Below are 10,279 nucleotides of genomic sequence, written 5' to 3'. Positions count from 1 at the left end.
AATTAGTTTGCATCCAGCTGCTGAAAAACCCATCCTGACCAAGTCCTGCTCACACAGCTGATGGGTTTATTACAATGTATCCAGCCTAGACAATCCTTTGAGCTAAACACATCAACAGCGCAAATCACTGGATGACCGGCAAATAGCTCTTACCTTCATGGTAACAAACCTTCAGCTGTGTGAGCAGGACTAGGTCAGGATGAGTTTTCAGTCTCTGGATGTAAACAAGAGTGTTCACATTCACTGACAGCAAGCAGAGATCTTGAAAATAGTGGCAGAATTGAAACGCAAAGTCTATTGGAAAGTTGCTAGATTTTTTTTTTTTGTACAGTGAATTGGTTTTACAATTCCTTCCAAGTGTTTGCCTTCTGCTGGTGACCACCATTAAGGACCGCCATTAGACCATGTACAGGGGACGTCACCCAGCTTTCTACAAACTCAGTTACCAGTTTACCATGCAATGCTGTGTCTGGGAAAGCTGGGTATTGACTAATATGGCCTCATTACAACTCACAGAGTTACCCAGCTCTCCCAGAGCTCTGAATGTCAGAAGAAGTAACACAAAATCCATTAAAAACACATTCATTATTTGTGCATAGTGGAAGCGCTGACGCATTTTGGCCTCACAATAGTCCAGAATCCAGTAACCCAATAATCTCCAACATCAAATCTACCTGTTATTGGGGTATATCACTGTATAACTAGGTGGGTTAGCCATTCAGGAGCCTGGGAAAGCTCGATATGTGGGTGACCAACCAGTATAACCAGGACACTGATAAAAAAAACTGTATAGAAGAGGTGACAGTAGAAGTTACTTTTATATCTGCACCCAACGCATTTCATAGTATACAATAGTCTGTGCCTCTCCAGCTATGGCCAAACTACAACTCCCATGATGCCCTGACAGACTGCAGTATAGTTTCTCCGTTCATTTTTTATATCGCCATCCAACGCGTTTCAGGAAAGTGTTGTGTGGCCCATAGTACACTGTTGTGAAACTACAACCCTCATCATGCGATATGATGGCATATCAGTTACTGGTGACTCTGGTTCGGTGCCAGAGGACGCCGCGGGAGCCACAGGGTTAATGTGTCCGGACTCCGAGATTGATGAAGCCGCTGCGATCACTTCATTATCTTCCTCTCCAGAGCTAATTATCTCAATCTTCATTCACGCACAGGAGATAAGGGCACTAATTAATCCGAGCAGCCGCATCCTCCCGCTTCTGTCTCCGCTCCACTCTCCTCGCAGAAAATAAATCACATCTCGCCCGCCAGGCTGACAGTCAATGGATGGATGGAATCCGCAGGAGATGGCGCGGGCTCGGCTTCCGATAGCATTGATTGGCTCTGCAGAGTGAGAGCACTTTCTTCTCGACTTGAAGTTCTCTTCTCCGAGACTTAAGATCCTACGGAGTCCCCGAGAAGGAGGTGACCGCCGTCCGGTCTATTAGTGGGTCACAGACCTCCGCCGGGGTCCCCAGCCAGGCAGATTTGTCAGGGTTTGACATTGCGTCAGTTGTCGGAGGCGCCGACGTGACAAAAAAGCGTTGGGCTTGGATGCAAAACAGTACAATATAAAAGTTGCATGGTGGCGCAATATAAAAGTCGCATGAAGGCTGAAAGTTTTATTTTTAACACTATCCAGACTAATGAAATTGCATGCAACAGTCACATGATGCCACGCTCATGTCGGAGTAGCCGCAGTTTCCTGAAATTTCATACGGTCGGTTATATTGAGTCACGTGTTATAAATACCACCGACTCCTCATCACACGGCAGCAGCTACATCGCATTGCGTCATGTGGCCCCCATCATTTATATATATATCACACAACTGTCACATGCAAATCTGCATGCAGCCCCGGCTATAGGCGCTAGTAAGCAGTAGACTGATCCTGGGAATGGGGGGGGGGGGGTCATTGTTTGTATATTTCGTCCTCCACAATTTGCCCCCTATTGTTGTCGCATGACTTTAGCATGGTCAATGTTTCCATAACATTAGGGGAAGGGGCATTTTCTTAGCTGGTTCCGATATGTAGCAAAAGGGGGAGATCAATCGAACCCTCTCAGCACTCCTGATTGGTTGATATTTGAGGGGCTATTTGCTACCCCCCTGAGATCAGCACTTTGGGGGGTTGCAGTTGCCCTAATTCACAGGGGTCTTTTCTATAAGTCTAAATAATTTTGAATTCAATTGCAAAACAAAAAGTTGCCACCGCTCGGCCCTGGCCCGATCCTGGACGTCGTGTAAGACCCGTCTAGTCAGGAACATACGGAGTGGGTCATGGAAAATGCAGTAAATGAGATAAGTGAGGCCATCGCTGCAGAATGTATCACACAGAGGAGAGCGGCCGGGGGAACTGCCGGGGTTTTATCCCCTTCCCGTATACAGAGCGCCGGCCGCCATATGACATATTGGTTAACAGTATCTCTTTGTCCGAATGTAAGAAACCTGATATTGGTCAGAAATTCATGTCCAGGCTTCATGCCCCATAAAATCAAGGGAGAAGAGGAGGGGGAAAATAGCAAGTTCCTGTAAACCCATAAAGGGGCCCCAGGGGCGGCTCGAGAGGCCGTGTTACACGGTACAGCCAGGATCTCAGGCCCATGTGAGATGATCACGCCGTCTTACGTGTACGTGTGACCAGAGTGTGAGGAGAGTAGTAAGAGATGGTGGTGGGAGTTTGTGATGTGTGAACTGCATCCTACAGAGCGTCGTCTCAGCTGTAGTGAAATAACCAGCACAAGGTAAGATCCTAAAACAATGTTATTCCCCAAATATTAGGGGGCTAGCGCCATATTAGGTAGAAGAGACCACGTCATGCAGTAAATACATGCTGAGTACATGTGCTGTAGAGATCATATATACATGTTCTCCATCCAACATGGAGCTCAGAAAATGACACATCGCTCCATATTCCATGTGTCTACCCCACCATCACAATACACACCACTGTCATCACCAAAACCAGCAGCACCACCACCACTACCATCATCATCGCAACCACATCATGAAAATCTTACTATCATCATCATCATCATCACCACTACCATCACTAATACCACCACCATCATTAACATAACCACCACCCCTATCATCACCAACATCATCACCACTACCATCATTACCATAACCACCACCCCTATCATTACCAACATCATCACCACTACCATCACTAATACCACAACCATCATTACCATAACCACCACCCCTATCATCACCAACATCATCACCACTACCGTCACTAATACCACTACCATCATTACCATAACCACCACCCCTATCATCACCAACATCATCACCACTACCATCACTAATACCACCACCATCATTAACATAACCACCCCCCCTATCATCACTAACATCATCACCACTACCATCATTACCATAACCACCACCCCTATCATCACCACTACCATCACTAATACCACTACTATCATTGCCATAACCACCACCCCTATCATCACCACTACCATCACTAATACCACCACCACCATTACCATAACCACCACCCCTATCATCACCACTACCATCACTAATACCACCATTACCATAACCACCACCCCTATCATTACCAACATCATCACCACTACCATCACTAATACCACTACCATCATTACCATAACCACCACCCCTATCATTACCAACATCATCACCACTACCATCACTAATACCACTACCATCATTACCATAACCACCACCCCTATCAACACCAACATCATCACCACTACCATCACTAATACCACTACCATTATTACCATAACCACCACCCCTATCATTACCAACATCATCACCACTACCATCACTAATACCACTACCATCATTACCATAACCACCACCCCTATCATCACCAACATCATCACCACTACCATCACTAATACCACCACCATCATTAACATAACCACCACCCCTATCATCACCAACATCATCACCACTACCATCACTAATACCATAACCACCACCCCTATCATCACCACTACCATCACTAATACCACCACCATATTTACCATAACCACCACCCCTATCATCACCACAAACATCACTAATACCACTACCATCATTACCATAACCAACATCATCACCACTACCATCATTACCACTACTATCATCACCAATATTAGCAGCACTACCATCATCAGCACCACCACTATCATCAGCAAAACTACCACCACTATCACTACCATCATCACCAACATCAGCACCGCTACCATTATTACCACTACTATAATCACCAACATTAACACCACTACTATCATTGCCTCTACTATCATCACCAAAATGAACACCACTACCATAATCAACAACAATACCACTACTATAATCACCAACATTAACACCACTACCATCATCAGCACCACCGCTATCATCAGCAACACTACCACTACTATCATCACCAACATCAGCATCACTACCATCATTACCACTACTATAATAACCAACATGAACACCACTACCTTCATTACCACTATCACCACCAACATGAACACCACTACCATCATTACCTCTACTATAAGCACCAACATCAACACCACTACTATCACTACCACTACCATCATTACCAACCTCAACACGACTACCATCGTTTACCTCTACTATCATCACCAACATGAACATCAACACCACTACCATCATTACCTCTACTATCATCACCAACATCAGCACCATTACCATCATAATCACTACTATCATCACCAACATCAGCACCACTACCATCATTACCACTGCCATCATCACCTCTACTATCATCACCATCAACACCACTACTATCACTACCATTACCTTCATCACCAACATCAACACCACTACCATCATTGCCTTCTACTATCATCACCAACATCAGCACTACTACTATCATTACCTCTACTATCGTCACCAACATCAACACCACTACCATCATCACCAACATCAACACTACTACCGTCATTGCCTTCTACTATCATCACCAACATCAGCACTACTACCATCATTACCTCTACTATCGTCACCAACATCAACACCACTACCATCATCACCAACATCAACACCACTACCATCATTACCTCTACTATCATCACCAACATCAGCACCACTACCATCATTACCACTACCATTATTACCACCACCAACATCAGCACCACTACCATCATTACCACTACCATTATTACCACGACTATCATCACCACTATCATCACCAACATCAACACCACTACCATCATTACCTCTACTATCATCACCAACATGAACATCAACACTACTACCATCATTACCACTACTATCATCACCTACATCAACACCTCTACCATCATTACCACTACTATCATCACCAACATCAACACCACTACCATCATTACCTCTACTATCATCACCAACATGAACACCACTACCATCATTACCACCACTATCATCACCAACAGCAGCACCACTACGATCATTACCACTACCATTATTACCACCACTATCATCACCACTACATCAGTACCTCTACAATAATCACCAACATCAGCACCACTACCATCATTACCACTACTATCATCACCAACATCAACACCACTACTACTATCACTACCACTACCATCATCACCAACATCAACACCACTACCATCATTGCCTTCTACTATCATCACCAACATCATTACCACTACTATCATAACCAACATCAACACCACTACCATCATTACCACTACTATCATCACCTACATCAACACCACTACCATCATTACCACTACTATCATCACCAACATCAACACCACTACCATCATTACCTCTACTATCATCACCAACATGAACATCAACACCACTACCATCATTACCACTACTATCATCACCAACATCAACACCACTACCATCATTACCACTACTATCATCACCAACATCAACACCACTACCATCATTACCTCTACTATCATCAACAACATGAACATCAACACCACTACCATCATTACCTCTACTATCATCACCAACATCAGCACCATTACCATCATAATCACTACTATCATCATCATTAACATCAGCAACACTACCATCATTACCACTATCATCATCACCATTACCATCATTACCTCTACTATCATCACCAACATCAACACCACTACTATCACTACCACTACCATCATCACCAACATCAGCACCACTACCATCATTACCACTACTATCATCACCAACATCAACACCACTAACATCCTTACCTCTACTATCATCACCAACATCAACACCACTACCATCATTACCTCTACTATCATCACCAACATCAGCACCATTACCATCATAATCATTGCTATCATCACCAACATCAGCACCACTACCATCATCACCCACATCAGCAGCATTACCATCATTACCTCTACTATCATCCCCAACATCAACACCACTACTGTCACTACCACTACCATCATCACCAACATCAACACCACTACCCTCTTTGCCTTCTACTATCATCACCAACATCAGCACTACTACCATCATTACCTCTACTATCATCACCAACATCAACACCACTACTATCACTACCATCATCACCAACATCAACACTACTACCGTCATTGCCTTCTACTATCATCACCAACATCAACACCACTACCATCATTACCACCACTATCATCACCAACAGCAGCACCACTACCATCATTACCACTACCATTATTACCACCACTATCATCACCACTACATCAGTACCTCTACAATAATCACCAACATCAGCACCACTACCATCATTACCACTACTATCATCACCAACATCAACACCACTACTACTATCACTACCACTACCATCATCACCAACATCAACACCACTACCATCATTGCCTTCTACTATCATCACCAACATCATTACCACTACTATCATAACCAACATCAACACCACTACCATCATTACCACTACTATCACCACCAAAATCAACACCACTACCATGATTACCTCTACTATCATCACCAACATTAACACCACTACCATCATCACCACCACTATCATCGCCAACATCAACACCACTACTATTATTACCACTATCATCACCAACACCACTACCATCATTATCATTACTATCATCACCAACATCATCAGCACCACTACCATCATTACCACTACCATCATCACCAACGTCAGCAGCATTACCATCATTACCTCTACTATCATCACCAACATCAACACCACTACTATCACTACCACTACCATCATCACCAACATCAACACCACTACCATCATTGCCTTCTACTATCATCTCCAAAATCAACACCACTACCATCATTACCACCACTATCATCACCAACATCAGCACCACTAGTATCATTACCACTACCATTATTACCACCACTATCATCACCAACATCAGCACCACTACCATCATTACCACTACTATCATCACCAACATCAACACCACTATCATCATTACCTCTACTATCATCACCAACATCAGCACCACTACCATCATTACCACTACTATCATCACCAACATCAACACCACTATCATCATTACCTCTACTATCATCACTAACATCAGCACCACTACCATCATTACCACTACTATCATCACCAACATCAACACCACTACCATCCTTACCACTACTATCACCACCAAAATGAACACCACTACCCTCATTACCACTACTATCATCACCAACATCAACAGCACTACCATCATTACCACCAATATCATCACCAACATCAGCACCACTACCATCATTACCACTATTATCATCACCAACATCAACACCACTACTAGCCTTACCACTACTATCACCACCAAATCAACACCATTACCATCATTACCACTACTATCATCACCAACTTCAACACCACTACCATTATTACCACTACTATCATCACCAACATCAACACCACTACCATCATTACCACCAATATCATCACCAACATCGGCACCGCTACATCATTACCACTACTATCATCACCAACATCAACACCACTTCTATCATTACCACTACTATCACCACCAAATCAACACCACTACCATCATTGCCACTACTATCATCACCAACATCAACACCACTACCATCATTACCACTATCATCACCAACATCAACACCACTACTATCACTACCACTACCATCATCACCAACATCAGCACCACTACCATCATTACCTCTACTATCATCACCAACATCAACACCACTACTATCACTACCACTACTATCATCACCAACATCAACACCACTACCATCATTACCACTACTATCATCACCAACATCAACACCACTACTATCACTACCACTACTATCATCACCAACATCAACACCACTACCATCATTACCACTACTATCATCACCAACATCAACACCACTACTATCACTACCACTACTATCATCACCAACATCAACACCACTACCATCATTACCACTACTATCATCACCAACATCAACACCACTACTATCACTACCACTACTATCATCACCAACATCAACACCACTACCATCATTACCACTACTATCATCACCAACATCAACACCACTACTATCATTGCCTCTACTATCATTATCAACAACACCACCACTACCACCACTATCATCACTACCATCATCACCACCATCATTCGTTTGCTACTATTAAATGTGTAATCCTGTTACTACTCAATGGATCATACTTTTGAATGCCTTTAGTTTTACAATCTGTGTGATTTAACGTTGCTGCGACTGATTCAGTTCGCTGTCACTTCGGGGAGAGACAATTATGATAATGTTGAGTCGTCACTTATTTATTTTCAATGGGAGACGTATGACTTTTCATCACTTCATCGTAGAAGCTCGAAAAATGAAAAAAGAAACTATAGCGCTGCTGGGAATCATTCAATAAGACGCACAGCAAACTAGAGGTTTCACAGTGAATTTTTTCTTCCCGTGTCTAATATTATGGCGAGGGCGGCACGGCAACATTGCCAGTAATGATTGTAAACAACGTGCTGCCTAGCGCCACCGCAACACGCAGGTCGCAAGTCAAACGCGACTTTGCCTGCCTAGATTTTAATGTAAGTTGCTTGCTACTGCGACTCATTTGCGACATGTCAGCGGTTCGCATGGGGCTCACAATCAAATTTCATCCTAAAATAGTCGTGCAACAGCAAATCGTAGATATATCGCAAACATGTTTTAGTCGTACGACTTGTGCGCGATTAAGTGCCACGCGACCAAAATCGCCATGAAGCCCTAGCTTTATGGGCCAATATGTCAGGGAGCGGAGTCGAGCCAGTGTTCATTCAATAATGAAAGGGTTAATTGTTCAGAAAAAAATAAAGCCATCACTGGATCCATCCTACAAGTCGCGATGGCGTCCTGTCTGCGCTGCGGTTCTGCGGAGATGGCAGCCGTGAATGACGGGGTTGGGGTGTCGGTCGCTGAGCTCATCGCTCCATAATTGGGGGATAGGCGGCAGCCCTGCGATACATTCCTGTAACCCTCGGGGTGTTGTAGAACAACAGACATTACTTGTGTATGTCTGACGGCTGCATAGTGAACAGATGGTGCACAGATCAGGGCCTGCCACGTAGATGTGACTACCTGGGGCACAAGAGCGTACATCAGAACCACACTCCTTCCAGTACAGCAGAGCTGGATCAGAACCATCACACCTCCCCACCACCTACACTCAGTCATCTCTAACCTGGTACCTGGTGATGTAGCAGAGCTGGATCAGAACCATCACACCTCCCCCAGCACCTACACTCAGTCCATCTCTAACCTGGTACCTGGTGATGTAGCAGAGCTGGATCAGAACCATCACACCTCCCCACCACCTACACTCAGTCATCTCTAACCTGGTACCTGGTGATGTAGCAGAGCTGGATCAGAACCATCACACCTCCCCCAGCACCTACACTCAGTCCATCTCTAACCTGGTACCTGGTGATGTAGCAGAGCTGGATCAGAACCATCACACCTCCCCCAGCACCTACACTCAGTCATCTCTAACCTGGTACCTGGTGATGTAGCAGAGCTGGATCAGAACCATCACACCTCCTCCAGCACCTACACTCAGTCCATCTCTAACCTGGTACCTGGTGATGTAGCAGAGCTGGATCAGAACCATCACACCTCCCCCAGCACCTACACTCAGTCATCTCTAACCTGGTACCTGGTGATGTAGCAGAGCTGGATCAGAACCATCACACCTCCCCCAGCACCTACACTCAGTCCATCTCTAACCTGGTACCTGGTGATGTAGCAGAGCTGGATCAGAACCATCACACCTCCCCCAGCACCTACACTCAGTCCATCTCTAACCTGGTACCTGGTGATGTAGCAGAGCTGGATCAGAACCATTACACCTCCCCCAGCACCTACACTCAGTCCATCT

The sequence above is a fragment of the Rhinoderma darwinii genome, chromosome 1 (genome assembly GCF_050947455.1).
Source record: "Rhinoderma darwinii isolate aRhiDar2 chromosome 1, aRhiDar2.hap1, whole genome shotgun sequence".
Lineage (NCBI taxonomy): Eukaryota > Metazoa > Chordata > Amphibia > Anura > Rhinodermatidae > Rhinoderma > Rhinoderma darwinii.
Note: the sequence above shows the minus strand (reverse complement) of the source record.